We start from the raw sequence: 20057 nt of genomic DNA, 5'->3' as shown, positions 1-20057 counted from the left end.
CTCATGAATGGTGAGATTATGACCCGAGCCAAAGTTGGACACTTAACCAACTGAGCGACACAGATGCCCCTGTTCTCTTTTTAATAATAGTCATGCTGACAGGCATGAGGTGATTCCTCATTGTGGTTTTGATTTGCATTTCCCCAATGATTAGTGACCTTGAACCTATTTATGTACTTATTGACCATTTGAATATCTTCTTTTGAAAATTGTCTATTCAGGTTCTTTGCCCATATTTTAATTCTTTTATTTATTTTTCTGAGGTTGAAATGTATGCATTCTTTTATGTATTTTAAATTTTAGCAACTTATCACATACATGGCTTGTAATTTTTTCCCCATGTTGTAGATTGTGTTTTCATTTTGTTGATTATTTCTTCTGCTTCTCAGAAGCTTTTTAGTTTGATATAGTACACTATGTTATTTTTTATTTTGTTGTTTGTGTTATGTCAAAAAAAAAAAAAAAAGAAACACTGCCAAGGCCCATGTCAAGGAACTTTTTTCCTATATTGTCTTCAGTGTTTTATAGTTTGAGTCTTTAATTCATCTTGAGTTTATTTATTTACATAATTTAACTTTTTTTTATTTTTTAAGATTTACATCCAAATTGGTTAGTATGTAGTGAAGCAATGACTTCAGGAGTAAATTCCTTAATGCCCCTTACCCATTTAGCCCATCCCCCCTTCCACAACCCATCCAGCAACCCTCAGTTTGTTCTCCATATTTATGAGTCTGTTTTGTTTTGTCTCCCTCCCTGTATTTATATTATTTTTGTTTCCCTTCCCTTATGTTCATCTGTTTCGTCTCTTAAAGTCCTCATATGAGTGAAGTCATATGATTTTTGTCTTTCTCTGACTAACTCATTTCACTTAGCATAATACCCTCCAGTTCCATCCACATAGTTGCAAATGGCAAGATTTCATTCTTTTTGATTGCCAAGTGATACTCCATTGTATATATACACCACATCTTCTTTATCCATTCATCCATCAATGGACATTTGGGCTCTTTCATACTTTGGCTATTGTTGATAGTGTTGCTATAAACATGGGGGTGCATGTGTCCCTTCGAAACACCACACCTGTATCCCTTGGATAAATGCCTAGCAGTGCAATTGCTGGGTCGTAGCGTAGTTCTAGTTTAAGTTTTTTGAGGAACCTCCATACTGTTTTCCAGAGTGGCTGCACCTACTTACATTGCCACCAACAATGCAAAAGAGATCCTCTTTTTCTGCATTCTCACCAACATCTGTCGTTGCCTGAGTTGTTGATGTTAGCCATTCTGACAGGTGTCAGGTGGTATCTCATTGTGGTTTTGATTTGTATTTCCCTGATGATGAGTGATGTGGAGCATTTTTTCATCTGTCGGTTGGCCATCGGGATGTTTTCCGTGGAGAAGTGTCTATTCATGTCTTTCGCCCATTTCTTCACTGGATTGTTTTTTGGGTGTGGGGTTTGATAAGTTCTTTGTAGATTTTGGATACTAACCCTTTATCTGATATGTCATTTGCAAATATCTTCTCCCATTCTGTCAGTTGCCTTTTAGTTTTGCTAATGGTTTCCTTTGCTGTGCAGAAGCTTTTTATTTTGATGAGGTCCCAGTAGTTCATTTTTGCTTTTGTTTCCCTTGCTTCCAGAGATGTGTTGAGTAAGAAGTTGCTGCAGGCAAGATCAAAGAGGTTTTTTCCTGCTTTCTCCTCGAGGATTTTGATGGCTTCCTGTCTTACATTCAGGTCTTTCATACACTTTGAGTTTATTTTTGTGTATGGTGAAAGAAAGTGTTCCAGGTTCATTCTTCTGCATGTTGCTGTCCAGTTTTCCCAGTACAGAGACTGTCTTTGTTCCATTGGATATTCTTTCTTGCTTTGTCAAAGATGAGTTGGCCATACGTTTGTGGGTCCATTTCTGGGTTCTCTATTCTATTCCATTGATCTGAGTGTCTGTTCTTGTGTCAGATCTTGAGTTTATTTTAGTGGTGCAAAAAAACGGGTATAATTTCATTCTTTCATATGTGAATATCTAATTTTCTCAGCACCATTTATTGAAATGACTCTTTTCTCTGTTAAGAAATCTTGATATCCTTGTCAAATAATACTTGACATACATGCATAGGTTTATTTCTGGGCCCTCAATTCTGTTCCATTGGTGTGTCTGCTTTTATGCCAATGGCATACTGTTTTGATTACCAAAGCTTTATAAAACAATTTGAAATCAGTAAGTGTTATGCTTCCTGATTTGTTTTTCTTTCTGAGTATTGTTTTGGCTATCCAGGGTCTTTTGTGGTTTTGCACAAATTTTAGGATTTTTTTGCTATTTCTGTAAAAAAATGGCATTGGATTCTTAATAAAGACTGCATTTTGTCTATACATGGCTTTGGGTAGTGTGGACATATTGACAATATTAATTGTTCTAACCAAAAACACTGGATACCTTTTTGCTTATTTGTGTCTTTGATTTTTTTCATTAATGTTTTGTAATATTCAAAGGAAAACTTTGACGTCCTTGGTTAAATTGATTCTAAACATTTTATTATTTTTATTGCTATTGTAAATTGGATCTTCTCTTATCTTTTTTACAAGATTGTTCTTCATCAGTGTATGGAAACACTCCTAGAATTTTTCAAAGTTTGTATGTATGTATGTATGTATGTATGTATGTATGTGTGTGTGTGTATATATATGTATGTATTGAGAGAGAGAGACAGACAGAGAATCCCAACCAGGCTCTGCCCTGTCAGTTCAGAGCCTGATGTGGGGGCTTGATCTCATGATCGTGAGATCATGTCCTGAGATGAAATCAAGAGTTGGATGCTTAACCAACTGACTCATGAAGTCACCTGTGTACACTCCTGACATTTAAAAGGAAATTTTTAATGCTTATTTATTTTTGAAAGAGAGAGAGAGAGAGAGAGAGAGAGAGAGAGCGAGAGCGAGCAGGGGAAGGGGATAGAGAGAGGGAGGCACAGAATCCAAAGTAGACTCCAGGCTCTGAGCCATCAGTACAGAGCCTGATGTGGGGCTCGAACACATGAACCATGAGATCATGACCTGAGCCAAAGTTGGATGCTTAATGGACTGAGCCACCCAGGCACCCCTACAGTCTTGATTATTGTATGTTAATTTTGTATCCTGCAACTTTACTTAATTTATTGATTATATCTAAGTGTTTTCTTTTTAATGTTTATTTTTGAGAGAGAGAGAGAGAGAGCGAGCAGGGAAGGGGCAGAGAGAGAGGGAGACACAGAATCTGAAGCAGGCTCCAGGCTCTGAGCTGTCAGCACAGAGCCCAACACGGAGCTTGAACCCATGAACTGCAAGATCATGATCCAAGCTGAAGTCAGATGCTTAACTGACTGAGCCACCCAGGTGCCCCAATTATATCTAAGTTTTTAATCGGAATATAGGACATTCTGTATATAAAATCATGTCAATAGTAAAATAGTGAATAGTAAATAGTGAATAGTCAGTAGTCAAAATAGAAACAATTTTACTTATTCTTTATTAATTTTGATGACTTTAATTTGATGACTTTAATTTCCTTGCCAGATTGCTCTAGCCAGAGTTTCCAGTGAAGTGTTGAATAGAGGTGGCAACTGACTTCAGCTCAGGTCATGATCTCACAGTTCATGGCTTTGAGCCCTGCATTGGGCTCTGTGCTGACAGCTTGGAGCCTGAAGCCTGTTTCAGATTCTGTCTCCCTCTCTCTCTGCCCCTCCCCTATTCGTGCTCTGTCTCTGTCTCAAGAATAAATAAACATTAAAAAAAATTTTTTTTTAAATAAAAAAAAAGTGGCAAGAGTGAGCACCCTTGTCTTGCTCCTGATCTTATAGCAGAAGCTTTCAGCCTTTCACCATTAGGTATAATTTCAGCTGTGGGCTTGTCTTGCACAGCCTTTATCATAGTAATATACATTCCAGCTCTAGTCTGTTGAGATTTTTTAACATGAGTGCATGTTGAATGTTGTCATATGCTTTTTCTGTGTCTATTGAGGTGACCATAGGAGTTTTTTTCTTTCATTCCCTTAATGTAATATACTCCATTGATTTACATATTAAGCCATGCTTGTATCCAATAGATAAATAGCAGTTGGTCACGGTGAATGATGCTTTTCAAGCTACTAAATTAGGTTTGCCAGTATTTTTTGAAAATCTTTGCATTTATATTAATTAGGCCTGAAGTTTTTGGATAGTGTCCTTTTCTGGCATTGGTATCTGGGTAATGCTGGCCTCCAAAAATGAGTTTCAAACTCCAATTCTCTCCAATTTTTTGGAAAAAGTTGAGAAAGATTGGTTTAAATCTTCTTTAAATAGTTGTTAAAATTCACCAGTGAACCTATCTGGTTCTGGGCTTTCTTCACTGGAAAATTTTTTATTACAGATTCAATCTTTTTACTAGTAATTGTTGTATTCAGATTTTATATTTCTTCCTGAATAAGTCTTGGTAGGTTATATGGTTCTAAAATGTTTCCACTTCTTTTAGGTTATTCAGTTGTTGGCATATAGTTTTTCATAGTAGCTTCTTTAGACTCTTTGGTGGTATCAGTTGTAATGTTTTCTTCTCCATTTATAACTTTGTTGATTTGGATCCTCTCTCTTTTTTCCTTGGTTAATCTAGATAAAGGTTTGCAAATTTTGTTTACCTTTACAATTGTTAAAGGAACCAATTGTTAATTTTTTTTTTAATTTTTCTGTTCTGAATTTTATTTATTTCTGATCTAATCACGATCATTTCCTTCCTTCTCCTAATTTGGGCCTGTTTTGTTGTTATTCTTCTAGTTACTTTTGGTGTAAAATTAAGTTTATTGTTTAAGATCTTTCCATTTTCTTGATGTATGTGTTTATAGCTATAAACCTCCTTCTTAGAACTATGTTTGCTGCATCCCATAAGTTTTGGGATGTTTCCATTTTTATTTGTTTCAAATGTTTTTTATTTCCCTTTTAGCTTCTTCCTTGATCCAGTGGTTGTTCAGGAAACTGCTAATTTACATGTATTCATGAGTTTTCTCTTGTTTTGATTTTCTCTTGTTATTGATTTCTGGTTTATAATCACTATGGTTGGTACGGTCTAGTATGGTCCATATTTGGTATAATTTTAACTTCTTGAGTTTGCTACTAATTGTTATATGACCTAACATATGGTCTATCCTAAAAAAAAATGTTCCATATGTGTTTGAGAAGAATGTATATTCTGTTGTTGGATAGAATGTTCTGTATGTGTGTGTTAGGCCTATTTGGTTTATAGTGTTATTCAAATCCTCTTTTCACAGCTGATTATCTGTCTGGATGATTATGCATGTTTTGTAAATGGGGCATTTTATTCCTAAGCTGTTATTGTATTGCTGTCTATTTCTCCTTTTAGATCTGTTAGTATTGCTTTATCAATTTAGGTGCTCTGATGTTGGGAACATCAACATTTACAATTGTTACATCTTCTGAGTGGATTGACCCCTTTATAACTTCATAATGACCTTCTTTGTCTCTTTTTGCCATTTATTTTTACCAGAAAAACCCTTTAATATTTATTCAGAAAAATACCTTATCATAAATCTCTATTTTTCATACATAAAACAGTATAAATGAACTAAATTGGTATTCTTAGAACTTCTCTAGTGTCTTTTTACCATTTTTAAAAATGTTTATTTAGTTTTGAGAGAGAGAGAGAGAGAGAGAGAGCACGAGCGAGCATGAGCAGGGGAGGGGCAGAGAGAGACACACACACACACACACACACAGAATCTGAAGCAGGCTCCAGGCTCTGAGCTGTCAGCACAGAGCCCCAACACGGGGCTCGAACTTGGGAACAGCAAGATCATGACCTAGGCCAAAGTTGGACGCTTAACCGACTGAGCGACCCAGGTGCTCCACCTTTTTACCATTTTTAATTTAAATTCTATTTTGTCTGAAAACGGTATGACTATGTCTATCTTTTTTGCTGTTGTTACCATTTCGTTGAAAGGTTTTTTTTTTCCTATCTATTCACTCTTGGACTTTGTTTCTTTAAGTATAAGTTTGGTCTCTTGTAGACAACATATCTATCTTTTTAAAATTCTGTCAGCTATTCAATGACTTTTGATTGGAGAATTTAATCCATTTATATTTTAAAATTATTAATATGTAAGGACTTAATATTGCCACTTTTTAATGTTTTCTGCCTGTTTTGTATATTAATTGTTCCTTCTTATCTTGCTGTCTTTTGTAATTTGATGGCTTTTGGTATCAGTATGATTTGACTTCTTTACCATGTTCTTTCGTATAATTCTCTTGTGGTTATCATGAGGTTTACATAAGATATATATTTTTTAATGTTTATTTATTTTTGAGAGAGACAGAGAATGCAAGTGGGTTGGGAGCAGAGAGAGAGGGAGATACAGAATCTGAAGCAGGCTCCAGGCTTAGAGCTGTCAGCACAGAGCTTGACACAGGGCTCAAACTCACGAGCTGTAAGATCATGGCCTGAGCCGAAGTCAGACGCTCAACTGACTGAGCTACCCAGGTGCCCCAGATATTTAAAAATTATAGCATTTGTTTTAAATTGATAACAATTTAACTTTAATAGAAATTTTATACTTTTGCTTCTCCCTCTTCTCACATTTTAGGTTATAATACTGTAGTTTACATATTAAAAAAATATGTATCCCATAACAAATTATTGTAGTGATGGTTATTTTTAATATGTTTTTTAATTTTAAAGTTTTAAATGAATTACACACCACCGTTACCTATTTGAGAATTTGTCTTTGACAATATATCGACCATGAACAGTGAGATTTATACCACCTTTATATATTTTAATGAGAACAGTATCCTTTTAGTTTCATTCGAATAACTCCCTTTAACATACTTCAAAGGCAGGTGTCTTAGTAATTAACTCCATAAGTTTCTCTTTGTTTGGAAAAGTCCTTATTTCTCTTTATTTCTGAAAGGCAACTTTGCCAGGTTTGGTATTCTTGGTTGACAGGTTTTTTTTATTCTTTTATTATTTTGAATATATCATCCCATATTCTCTTGGCCTGAAAAGTTTCTGTTGAGAAATCCATGCATGTTCTTATGGGGTATCCCTTGTATGTAAGTGACATTTTTCTTTTGCTGCTTTCTTAATTTTCTCTTTGTGTTTGACCTTTTTTTTGCAATTTAATTACATTGTTTTCCCCCTGTAGCCTTATTCAGGTTCAACTTATTAGGAACTTTAGGGCTTCATGTATCTGCATGCTCATTTCTCCCTTCAGGATTAGAGAATTATCAGCAATTATTGCTTTAAATATAGTTTGGTTATTTTTCTTTCTCTTCTCCTTGTGTGATACTCATAGTGCATATAATATATCTTTGTATTTTGTCTCATAAGTTTTGTAGACTTTATTTACTTAATTTTTTTTCTTTTTGTTCCTCTGGATAATTTTTCAATGTCCTATCTTCTAGATTACTAATTCTTATTCATGGTCAGCTTTGCTATTGATACTCTCTTGCATTCTTTAGTTGACTCATATTCTTAAGCTCTAGGATTTCTGGTGTATACGTGTGTGTGTGTGTGTGTGTGTGTGTGTGTGTGTGTGTGTGAGTGAGAGACTTTTATTTCTTTGTTGAATTTCTCATTTTGTTCATGCATTGTTTTCCTAATTTCATTTAGTTGTCTGTGTGTTCTTTTTTTTTTTATTTAAAAAAAATTTTTTTTTCCAACATTTATTTATTTTTGGGACAGAGAGAGACAGAGCATGAACGGGGGAGGGGCAGAGAGAGAGGGAGACACAGAATCAGAAACAGGCTCCAGGCTCTGAGCCATCAGCCCAGAGCCTGAGCGGGGCTCGAACTCATGGACCGCGAGATCATGACCTGGCTGAAGTCGGACGCTTAACCGACTGCGCCACCCAGGCACCCCAGTTGTCTGTGTGTTCTTGTAGGTTACTAGACTTCTAGAAGGGATTTATTCTGAATTCTTTGTCAGTTCATAGGTCTGTATTTCTTTAGGGTCAGCCATTGGTGCTTTACTAGTTTCCTTTGGGGATGTAATGTTAACCCAATTTTCCATGATCTTTGATTACTTACTTTTGTGTCTGCGTACTTCAGTAAGCAGTCTCTTCTTTGAGAATTTACAGTTTCACTTTGGCATTCTTCACTAGTCTGCTAAGCTTAGGTTTCTGGATTTTTCTGCTGTTAACATCTGTAGACATTTGCGACTTGTATTGGGTCCATTTTGGGGTGAAGCCACTGCCTGAGCTTTTGATTTGGGGTTGATGCCACTGAACGATAACAATTGTACAGTCCTGATGGCTTTATTCCCTGCCCAAGCATGACCGTTGAAGAATTATGCAATTGCCTGCATTCTCTGGTCAGGCTTCCTAGACCGTTGGCATCGGATCAATAATTAATAGCAGGTGGGGCTACGAATTAACTCTCCTACCCTGGCAGGGAAGCAGAATGCGCCTGAATGCCTGCACATCTCAGTGTTTGGGTACCCAAATCAGGCAAGATTTTGCACTGAATTTCCTGGCCAGATGGGGTCACTGGTTTTGTTTTGCACGCAGATAAAGTCACGGGCTGTGCTCTCTCCTTAAGTGCCACTGTAAGCACAGCTATGAGATGCACTATTCAGCTCCTGTGTGCTCTGCTTAGGTTCCATGGTTGGGTGGGGTGAAATGTAGAAATCAGTGGGGCTACAATTAATTTTCCTTTCTAGTAGGGCCCTTGTTCAGGCCTTAAGGCTGGCAAGGCTTTTATTGTGGGATAACATTATGGAGGACTATGCACCAAGATCCCTGGACTGATGGTCACCGAGTGCCTTGGACTGATGGGCACCGAGTTCCTTGGACTGCATGGGCATAGTGACACTTGCCAGGCTCTCTGCTCATGTGCTGCTATAATCAAAGTTCCAAAATAAGTTACACAGATTTCAAGGAGCTCTGGTTAGCTTTTCTGGTCTGGTCGGGCTGGAAACTGTGTTCAGCTTTGGCCAGAGCTGTAAACTAGATTTTATGCCAACTTGAGACTGCAGAAAAGGCTCCAGGACCGACAAGGTTTATTGCTTAATTATCAAATCAGAGAGACCTGTGCGCTATGCTCCCTCGATAGACGGGGCTACCATCTTGGCTCTGAATGCACAGAGCTGTTGTCTGGGTTCTCCACTCAAGTTCTACTTTAGTCAGAGCTGTAAGGTGGGAGACATTATGATTCCTGGAAACTCTGATTATGGATCACAGTTAGCAGGGTTGGTGCAGTGGGCAAAACTATGGATCAGCTTCTTTGCCTGGGTTGGGGGAAGGCATACAACAGACCCCAACACTGACAAACTAATCAGGCATACCTATACACCAAACTCTTAGGCTAGACTGTGTCACCGGGTTGGCTCTGTAGGTGGCAGAGCCACTAGGCAGGTGCTTTATTCGAGTGCTGCTGGGAAAAGTAGTTCTCTAAGTGCTCAGGCTAAGCTTTCTCGCCAGGCAAGGCCAGGAGTCACCCTCAGCAGTGAATGGGGTTATGAATTAGTTCTTCATATCCCCCCTTCATCACAGAGAATGAGACCACATTATAAGGGTAAAAGGAGTAGCTACATGCTGACCACAGTGCCCCCCCTCAGGTCAGTGCAGCAGTATACCAGGAGTACTCGCCTGAGCCTATGGTTCCTCCAGTGGGAAAAGAGAACTTTCCAACATCATGGGTCACTTCTTGGGGGTGGGTCACTCCAGGCTTGCCCCTCAGGGATTGTGGGGGAATCTGTGGGGCTTGACCACTGGGAATCAGACTGTGACAGAGAAGGGAGGACTTTGCAGCTACCAGTACTCAGACCTTGGCAAATCAAATTCCTATTTGAAGCACATAGATAGTCATTCTAACCAGCAGTCTTTCTCATGTGCAGTCAAGACAGTGGCACAGTTTCACGAGAATGCCATGGGGTGCAGGTCTTCCTGATTTGAGACCTGAGAGAGCCTTGCTGCCTCTGTATTGTGGTCCACCCCTCTGCCCAGGCAGACTTCTACGTCATAACCCCACCATTCACTAGAAACAGAACACCAGTGAGGCTGGTTGGAGCTGACTCCTCACCCTTTCTTTGACACAAATCATATGTTCTATATGTTCTTGTGTGCCTTGAGTTTGTGTTTGTTTTGACCATCTCTTTTGAGGCCTCTTTGATTTTATTACATCCAGGGCTTCCAAAACTCTAAAATCACTGCATGGTCGTCCCTTGTGTAAATGAACCCTAGTTTAGGTAACCAGTCTTTATTGGCGGACATTTAAGTAATTTATAATCTTTTAGTCTTACAAACAAACGGAAATGATGTTAATTAATTATTTGCACTTATGTGAGGGCAGAGGCACATGATCCATAAAGTTTGTGAAACTTAAACTTCATAGTCCTCACTTCCATGGGTTTTGAATATTCACTTTCGTACCTAATTTTTTGTTTTTATATATTTTTACTGTCTAACTTTAATATATGTTTTCCATGTAACACTGTGTAAGTTTAAGGTGTACAGAAAAATGGTTTAACTTGCATACATTGTAAACGATTACCACTATCGGTTTGGTTAACATCCATCATCTCCTAAACAGACAATAAAAAAAAATTTCCACATGTAATGAGAATTCTTAGAATATGCTCCTTTAACAATTTTCATATATATCATACAGCAGTGTTAATTATAGTCTCATGTTGTCCTTATTTCTTCTAACTGGAAGTTTGTAACTTTTCACCAACTTCCAACTCCCCCCCTTCCTCCAACCCCTGGCTGTAACCACAAATCTCTCTTTGTCTATGATTTTTTTTTTAGATTCCACATGTAAGTGAAATCATACAGTATTTTTCTCTGACTCATTTCACTTACTATAATGCACTGAAGCTTCATCAATGTTGTCACAAATGGCAAAATTTCCTCATTTTTTTATGAATGAATATTTCCTTTTATGTGTGTGTATGTATGTGTGTGTGTGTATATATATATATGTATATATATATATGTATATATGTGTATGTATATATATAGGAGCTTTATATAAATAAAAATATAAATGTATGTATATATATATGAAGAAGCTTTATATATATATATATACACACACATATATATACACACATACATACAAGGAAATATTCAGTCATAAAAAATGAGGAAATTTTGCCATTTGTGACAACATTGATGAAGCTTCAGTGCATTATACTAAATATATATTTAAATATATATATTTTATAATATAAAATATAAGTTTTATAATATAAAAAAATATATATATATATATTCAGTCATTGATGAACACTTAAGTTTTTCCATGTCTTGGCTATTCTAAATGATGCTGCTGTAAATCGGGGGTGCAGTTATCTTTTCAAGTTACTACTTTGTTTCCTATGGATATATTCCCAGAAGTGAAATTCCTGGATTATACATAGTTCTATTTTTATTTTTTTGAGGATCCTCCATACTGTTTTCCATGGTGGCTGTACCAGTTTACAATCCAACCAACAGTGCACAAGTGTTCCCTTTTCTCCACATCCTCTCCAGCATTTATCTCTTGTCTTCTTGATGATGGATCTTCTAACAGGCATGAGACTAAATTTCTGTTCAAGTTTTGGAATCGTTTGAAAAGGGTAGGTATTAACTCTTTTTTAAAATGTTAGAATTCACTTCCAAAGCTGTCTAGTTTTGGACTTTTGTTTGTTAGAAATATTTTTATCACTAATTTAATTTAATTACTAGTAATACATCTGTTCAGATTTTCTATTTGCTTCTGGTTCAGTCTTAGAAGGTTGAATGATTCTAGGAATTTATTCATACTTTAGGTTTTCCAATTTGTTGGCATATAACTGTGTGTAATAGTATCTTATAATCCTTGGTATTACTGTGGTGTTAGTTTTAACTTGATTTCTGATTTTATATAGGTGAGTATTCTTCCTTGATGATCTGGATAAAGCTTTATTAATTTTATCTTTACAAAGAACCAGCTCTTAGTTGGGTTTTTTTACAGCCTCTATTTCCTTTATTTATGCTCTAATCATTATTATTTCCTTCCTTCTACTAAATTTGGATTTTGTTCTTTCTTCTCTAGTGACTTTAGGTGTAAGGTTAAATTATTTCTTTGGGATTTTTTCTTGAGGTAGGTCTATATTACTATAAACTCTCCTCTTAGAATTATTTATGCTGTGTCCTGTAGGCTTTGAAATGTGTGAAATTTTGAAAATTTTCACTTGTTTCAGCATATTCTTTCATTCTTTCATTTTTTTGTTGAGCCATTGGATGTTTAGTAGAATGTTGCTTAGTCTCCATGTGTTTGTGTTTTTTTTCCTGTTTGTTTCCCTGTAATTAATTTCTAATTTCATACCTATTTGATGAGAAAACATGCTTGATATGATTTCAGTGTTCTTAAATTTATTGAGATTTTTCTTGTGGTCTAATAACCTAACAAGTGATCTATCCTAGAAATGTTCTATGTGCACTTGAAAAGAGTTTATATTCTGCTGTTTGGGGATAGAATGTTCTGTATGTATCTGCTAACTCCATGTAGTCTTGTGCATCCTTCAAAGCCACTGTTTTCTTCTTGATTTTCTGCTTGGATAATCCATCCATTGAGGCAAGTGGGGTGTTAGAGTCCCCTACCGTTATTGTATTACTGTCAACTTTTCCTTTTATGTCTGTTAATCTTTGTTTCATATATTTTGATGCTCCTATGTTGGCTGCATAAAAACTTATAATTGTTATATCCTTTTGTTATATTGATACCTTTACTAATATATAATGTGCTTATCTGTCTCTTGTTATAGTCTTTATTTTAAAGTCTATTTGTCTGAAAGAAGTATTGCTACTCTAGTTTTCCTTTTGTTTCCATTTGCATGGAATATATGTATATAGTCTTGGGTATTGGGCAGACTCTTTCCAGGGTCACTTGTGCAGCCTGCAAAGAAATATTGTTCAGTGACTAAACAGACATTTGTATCAAGATAATTAGTCCTGGACTGATTTATAACATCTCTAGTAGGTTTGAAGGTGTATTCATGGAATCAAACCATAGTGTTTGGTTATAGTATTTTTTGGTATGTTACCTCAGAAGGATTCAGTGACATTGTTATTTTCAATATAAAGAGAAAATTTTCCCTCCAGTAGCCTTATTCGGGTAAAGAATAGATCCTGAGCTTCCAAGAAGGTGTCCCAATACCAAACTGCTCTATCATAGGAGGACGTAGTGTGATTTTGTCCACTTGTTGGTGGATATCATTCCCTTTTTTACATCCATTGTCCAGAATGGGCCCACCAGGTACTTACACTGGCAGGAACAAAAACTACCTCAGGTTCACTTGTGTTATCTAGATGTTGACCTAGCCAGCACTCAGATAGGTTAGTTAAGGTGGCCAGGGTTTGGAAGATGGGTGTGAGTGGGTATGAGGTTGTGCTGGAATTCTTGAAAAAGCAGTGAGTTTTAGTTAAAATAAGACACAGTTTGAAACAGCCTATAGTGGAGGAACAAGGGAAGAACAAGTCAAGATAAGCAATTTCTTGCCCATCTTTGTGTAAAGAAAAAAAAAAGTTTAAATTTCTGGATCAGAGAATTGCCAGGTCATGGAGAGGGAGAGGAAGTTTTAAGAGAAGATAAATGGAGACAAAGTTCTTGATTCGAGATGTTGGACAAAGCTATCTACTGCATGATGTCATTCACTCCTAGAGCCTGAGTGGGCTCTGAAAGATCCTCAATTTGAAGTCACTCCCAGAGATGGTCTTCTGATTGTCATATGGGTGATGAATTGGATCCAGCTCAGTGTGTCTCCTGTCAGTGCAGGAAGATTTTTATTTTGATGACAATGTAGACGGTGAGCCGTACTTCCTAAGGCCTTTCCCACTGTGATAGTGCATCTTTTCTTACAAAACCTTTGATGTTTTATGTACTCCATCTCCTGTACTTAGCTGTAGCTCCACAGAATAAACTCTTCAAGCCTGAGGTTGGTCCTGGATGGACTCTTGCCATGTGAGGTGACCTATCCCCAAACCTACTACAAAGTAGCTGGTACTGAGTCCTGAAGAAGAGTGCAAAGTTGTTTCCATGCATGGGCAAGAACTGTCCTGGTGGTTCCATGCGCCATTTGCGCCTAATGTAGCCAGGGGATGGGTTCAGCTGCCTTTCCATGCCTGGCCTGGGAGTGCTGTCCTTACCCTTCCATTCTGGCTGCCAAAAGTAGAGGAGCTCTGAGCAGGCGAAGTTAGAGGGGGGCATGGGGCAAGCACAGCCCCACCCAGGCTGGCCAGGTACCCACTGCAAGGGAACTGAGACTCAAACTACACTCCACTTTTTAAATTTTCTGTCTCTTAGTTGAAGTTCTCACTACGTTCATTCTTTTCCCAACTTTGGTGAGCATTTTACGATGATTCATTTGAACTCTTTGTCGGGCACATTGCTTACCTCTATTTCATTTACTCCTCTTTCTGAGGTTTTGTTCTATTCCTTCCTTTTGAAGGAATGTCCCTGTGTCTCCTCATTTTGCCTGAGTCTTTGTGTTTGCTTCTATGTATCAGGTAGGTCATGTAGGTCTACTAGACCGTAAGGAGTTTTCCAGAGGTACAGTCTCTCTGATCATCAAAACCAGGTGCTCCTGGGCTATGCCCTGTGAGGTTGCATATGCCCTGCTCTTGTGTCTGGGCCATGAGTGCTGCATGCAGACTAGTGGAAGGGTGCAGAATCCTGGCCTGACTGGCGGAAATGACTGTCCATGATTGCTGTAAGCAAATGGTGGGAGGTGCTGGCCCTTCATGTGGCTGGATCAGAGGCCCAGCTGCATATACTGGTGCATGCAGTTGGGTAGAGCTCGTTCCCAGTGTGACTGGATGTTAGGCCCAGCCAGGTATGTTGTGGCTGTGCTGGTGGGTAGGGGCAGCTTACCTCCATCAGGGTAGGAGCCATTTCGTTGGGGTACCAGTCCTAGTAGAGGCCATCATCTCAATGTGGTGGGGTGAGAGCCTCTTTGAAGGCCTCTCCAAATCAACCTCTTTGGACGACCCATTTGGACACAGCAGTCTGCAGGGGAACACCAGGGCAGGATGACTATTGGTAGTAGGGTAGACAGAGAGTGTCAGGCACCTGCCAGCATCAGAGCAGCTAGGTAGAAAGAAAGCAAGAAAAATGGCCCCCACCAAGCATTTTTTTCCCTAGAGAAAGTTTCTACAGACTCTGCCCCTCAGGCACCCTCCATAAAATTAGTCACTATGTCACCTTCAGCTATGACCCAGGTGCTTTTTTTTTGTTTCATTTTTTAAATTATAGTAAAATGCATGCAACATAAAGTTTAATATTTGAGCTATTTTTAAATGTATAGTTTAGTGGTTTTAAGTACTTTCATATTGTTCTAACACCGTCACCATCATCCATTTCCAGAACTCCTCATCTTGCAAAACTGAGACTATACCTAGAAAATAACAACTCCTCTGATCCTCTCCTCCCAGCCCCTGGCAACCTCCCTTCTCCTTTCTGTCTATGTGATTTTAAACTTCCACCTTAGTGCTCGATCTTGGGGGCTGTGAGTTTGTATGTGGACCTGTTAAAAACAATCTCAGTTTCCTATAGCCTTCAGCCCTCCTAGAGTTAAGTCCTGCTGATTGATCTTCAAGGCCAGACATTATGGAGGCACTTCTTCCTGGTGAAGGGCCCAGGCTGGGGATTTCCCCATATGTGGCTTGGATCCCTTTTTTTCTCAGAGAGGACATCTGTACCTTGTGATATCCTTCCTATTTGCGGATTTCTTCACTGGTCAGTCAGAGTCCCAACCAGATCCGTTCACTGTCACTTCGATCCTTCTTGATGTGGCTTTTTCTTTATTTCTTGAGCTGTAGATAGACTGTGATGCTAGGTTTCACATTGTTTTCAGAGAGACTTCTATATGTGGGTGAAAGTAAGTGAGCTCAGAATGTTCCTACTCTGCCATTTTGACTGAGCTGCGTTGTTCTTTCTTGCTGTTGTTCTTTTCAAATTTTTATTTAAATTCTAGTCAGTTAGCAGACAGTGTAATATTGGTTTCATTATTCTTAAATGTTTGGTGACATTCACCTTTGAAGACTTATAACAAATATCCTATCTTCCATGTTCCTTATCCTTTCTTCTGTAAGGTTGATTCTTTTGAAGCTCTCTATTGAATTATTTTATGAAGTTACTGTGTTTTTTGGCTGTAGAATTTGTAGAATTTGTTTGATTTCTTGAGGTTTTCTATCTCTTTGTTGAATTGGCATTTTTTTCCATGCATTGTATTCTTAATTTTATGTAGCTATCTGTGTGTTCTTATAGTTCTCTAAACTTCTTTAAGAAAATTATTCTGAATTTTTTGACATTTCATAGATCTCCATACTTTTGGGTCAATTATTAGAGCTTTATTTATTTATTTTTTTAGGTTTCTTTGTTTTGAGAGAGAGTGAGAGAGTGGGGGGTGGGGAGGAGCAGAGAGAGGGAGAGAGAGAATCCCAAGCAGGCTCTGCACTTTCAGCGTGGATCCAGATGTGGGGCTCAAACTCACGAACCCCAAGATGTCCTGAGCCAACATCAAGAACTGGACACTTAGGGGTACCTGGGTAGTGCAGTCGGCTGAGCGTGACCCTTGATTTTGGCTCAGGTCACGATCTCACAATTTGTGAGATCTGCTGACAGATCAGAGCCTCTTGGGGATTCTCTCTCTTGGTTTCTCTCTGTCCCTACATTCTCTCTCTCTCTCTCTCTCTCTCTCTCTCTCTCTGTGTGTGTGTGTGTGTGTGTGTGTGTGTGTGTGTGTGTCTTTCTCTCTGTCTCTCAAAATAAATAAACATTAAAAAGAAGTCTGATGCTTAACTGACTGAGCCACCCAGGAGCCCCTATTAGAGCTTTGTTAACTTCCTTTGGTGTTGTCATTTTTTCATGATCAGTTGTTTTTCATATTGGCCTCTCTAAATGAGTAGGTGGTGTTCCCTGCCAGACGTTGTGGCTTCACCTTAGCACAGACAGTTCCGCAGTCAGCTCATTTTGTGTTTCTGGACACATGTACTGGTAGCATCCTTGGGTCTGCTGGGTCTGCCAGCAAGGTCCACATTGGAGTGAGGCAGCTGTTTGAGTTCTGAGTTAAGGGGTGTGGGGCTATGACCCTGGCTGAGAATAGCTGCATAGGACTGTTTGCTTCATTCCCTGTCCCTGTGAGGCTGTGACAGGCACTTTAGTATTTATGGTTTCGCATCTTTTTTCTTAAAGATGGCAGTGAGAAGTGAATAAACTTCAGGCCCCACAAAACTTAAATTTATGCCTATGTGAGTCTATTTGTAGGATACATTAATAGAAGTGTGATTTGCTGGGCCAAAGGTAGGCACATTCATGATGCTAAAGACATTATTAAATTACCTTCCAAAAGTTGGAAATGTACATTCCCAATAATGAAATATGAGGGTCTCTGTTTTCTACATCTTCACTGGTATGTTATGAAGGGTTATCAGATTTTTCAGTCTTTACCAACTTGATAAGGGAAAAGAGGAAACTCCTACTTGTTTTGTGCATTTTTGTATGCTGGAAGCTGAGCCATTTCATAAATGTAAGAGCCACTGAATCTTCCTTTTAGTGTATTGTATCTTCAAATATGTTGACTAGTCGTTCCTCCGGTTTGTAGAAGCTGTAAGTATAGTAAGGGAAACATACCTTTGGTAATAGGAGTTTTATATCCCCCAGTTTCTTGCTTTTCTTTTGCCCACGGTGGTTTTTATTTGCTTATTAATTTTTTTCTGCATACTTTTAAATGACTGTCTTTTTATAGTTGATGGTTTTGTGGAATAATTAGAAAGCTGTTTTCTATCCCTGAAAAAAAAAAAAAAAAGAAAACGTATCTGTATATATCCTATTGGTTCTGTTTCTCAGGAGAGACCTAATACAGGTGGTATGTAAAATAGTTTTCGATTATTCATCATCCCTTCCTGAAAGAGAGTAAAATATCCCCACCCCTTGTCAATTTACCTGCATAGGTATGTATATATGCATGCATAAGGTTGACATGTGTGGTACAATAAAACACATATATGGTCTGTGTCCCCAGTTCCTTGCAGAAAAAAAAAACAACTCATAGAGTTAATAGGAGTGTTGTTGTTGTTGTTGTTAGTGAGATATCTCCTACCTCTAGATAACTTATAGATGGAAGGTGTTCACCAGAAAGGCCAACCAGGTGATTGGAGGGTTGGGACTGCAGGAGAGTTCAGTCTTTAGGGAGGATTTTGAGTTGAATCATGTGGCCAAAGATTTAGTCATGCCTACATAATGACACCCTAATAAATATTCTGTGTACTGAGGACTGGTTGAGCTTCCTGGTTGCTGAATACATTAATGTGCCAGGAGGGAGACGTGCCTTGATTCTACGGATGGGGAACATGGATACTCTGTTGCAATACAGACCTCATCCTTTTTCATTTGGATGATTCTGATCTATATCCTCTAGAAGAGACCTGTAATTGTAAGCAAAGCACCTTTTTTAAACTTCTGTGGGTCATTTTAGCAAGGTATTGAATATAAAGGATTTGTCAGAGCCACCCAGATTTGTAGCCAGTTGTTTGCAAGCACAGGTGACCTCAACCCCCACTGCAATATGGCTGGTGTCTGAAGTAAGGGTAGAATTGTTTTGAGCCCTTAACCCTCTGGAGTCTGATGTGAACTCTGAGTAGGTAAGGTCAGAAGTGGGTTTCAGTCTACACCATTGGAATTGAAACAATAAATACCATGAGACTCACTTCTATGAGTGAAATAAAATGCAAGAGGTAGCAGAGCAGAGGTTGTAAAAGATAGTATGTTTCTAGTTTTAGTTCTGTTTCTCTGCCCAGATGGAAACTGTTCCTTTAGCCTGGGTCCTGAAGCAAAAAACATGGCATAGAGCTGTAACTGGGTTATACCTTTGGGCATAAGTTGGCTGTGGGGGCAGGGGGTGGGGTGGGGCTGGGGAATACAGTTATAATAAACTATCTATAATAAAACATTGTTAGTCACTGTTGGGATTTGGGAGTTGTTTGTTGCAAGAGGATAACATAACAGAAGCTGACATATGTATCCCTCCAAATTGTTTCCTTTACTTCCTTATCCATGAAGCCATCAAATGGCATTATCATCTACCTAGTCACTCAGCCAGAATCTAGGAGTCACTCTTGAGTCTATTTCCCTCCCTCTACACATTGAGCCCATCTTTTGGAAAATTCTATCAGTTCTAGTACCAAAACATATCACAAATACACTCAAAATCTTTACTGTGGTGGTCACCTCTTGCCTACATTCCCTAGATGACTGCCAAACTCTCCTAACTCGTCCCCCGCTTCTGTTTCGTCCCCTTCCCATTCATTCTCTAAAAAGCTGAAAAAGTCATCATAAAAGATGAATTGGGTCATGGAGTTGTTTTTTTTTTTTTTTTCCACGTAAAACCCTCCCTGGGGTTTAGCTTCAGCCTGACATCCAACTCTCTTCATTACGTACAAGTGGTGCCTAATCTGTACCTTGCTTGTTTCTAACCTCCCCACATCCCAGTTTCTTGCTTGCTTGTCTCATTCCAGATACAGCAGCCTTCTTTTGTCCTTCAGACCCATTCATCTTTCTCCCACCTTGGGATCTTTGTGTGTGTTATTTCTTCCATCTAGAAAGCTTTTCCTCTTAGTCTGTGAATGGTGAATTCTTTCTTTCTGAGCTGAAACATCCTCTTCTTACAAGGCTTTGCTGACCCCCCTATCTAAAGTAATTCCTCTCTCTGCAGTTCTGATCTCCATTCTTCTTTCTTTTGTTGCTTACTGAAACATAGATATTTTAACCTGACTTCCCTGTAAAACCAGTTTACTTTAAGAGAGCAGGGACAGTTGCTGTCTTGTTCACTGTGTTTTTCCCCTGGGGCCTAGCACACAATAGATGCTTAGTAAACATTTGTCAAGTAAATGAATCATTTGATAGTGAGCAGTTGGGATATAGGGCAGGCCACAAAAAGGATTCCACCCCCCTCCCACCGCCCAGCTCCCCCCTCCCCCCCAAGATGAATAGGCCTGTAACTAATGCTAATCTCAGGGATCTCCTTTGTTAGGTGCTTGTCTTGGCTGCTCTTAGGTGATGGGAAACATTCAGTGTTCCATACTGTAA

The 20057-nt window shown here is 38.5% G+C and overlaps 1 pseudogene; it reads right to left on the bottom strand.

Annotated features, from left to right (window-relative positions):
• The window catches only part of LOC101085534, a 67600-nt pseudogene extending 52736 nt beyond the window's left edge, over positions 1 to 14864 (bottom strand).
• Positions 14865 to 20057: the final 5193 nt, after the last annotated feature.

Source organism: Felis catus, chromosome B1 (assembly GCF_018350175.1).
Source record: "Felis catus isolate Fca126 chromosome B1, F.catus_Fca126_mat1.0, whole genome shotgun sequence".
Lineage (NCBI taxonomy): Eukaryota > Metazoa > Chordata > Mammalia > Carnivora > Felidae > Felis > Felis catus.
Note: the sequence above shows the minus strand (reverse complement) of the source record. Positions and strands in the feature narration are given on the sequence as shown.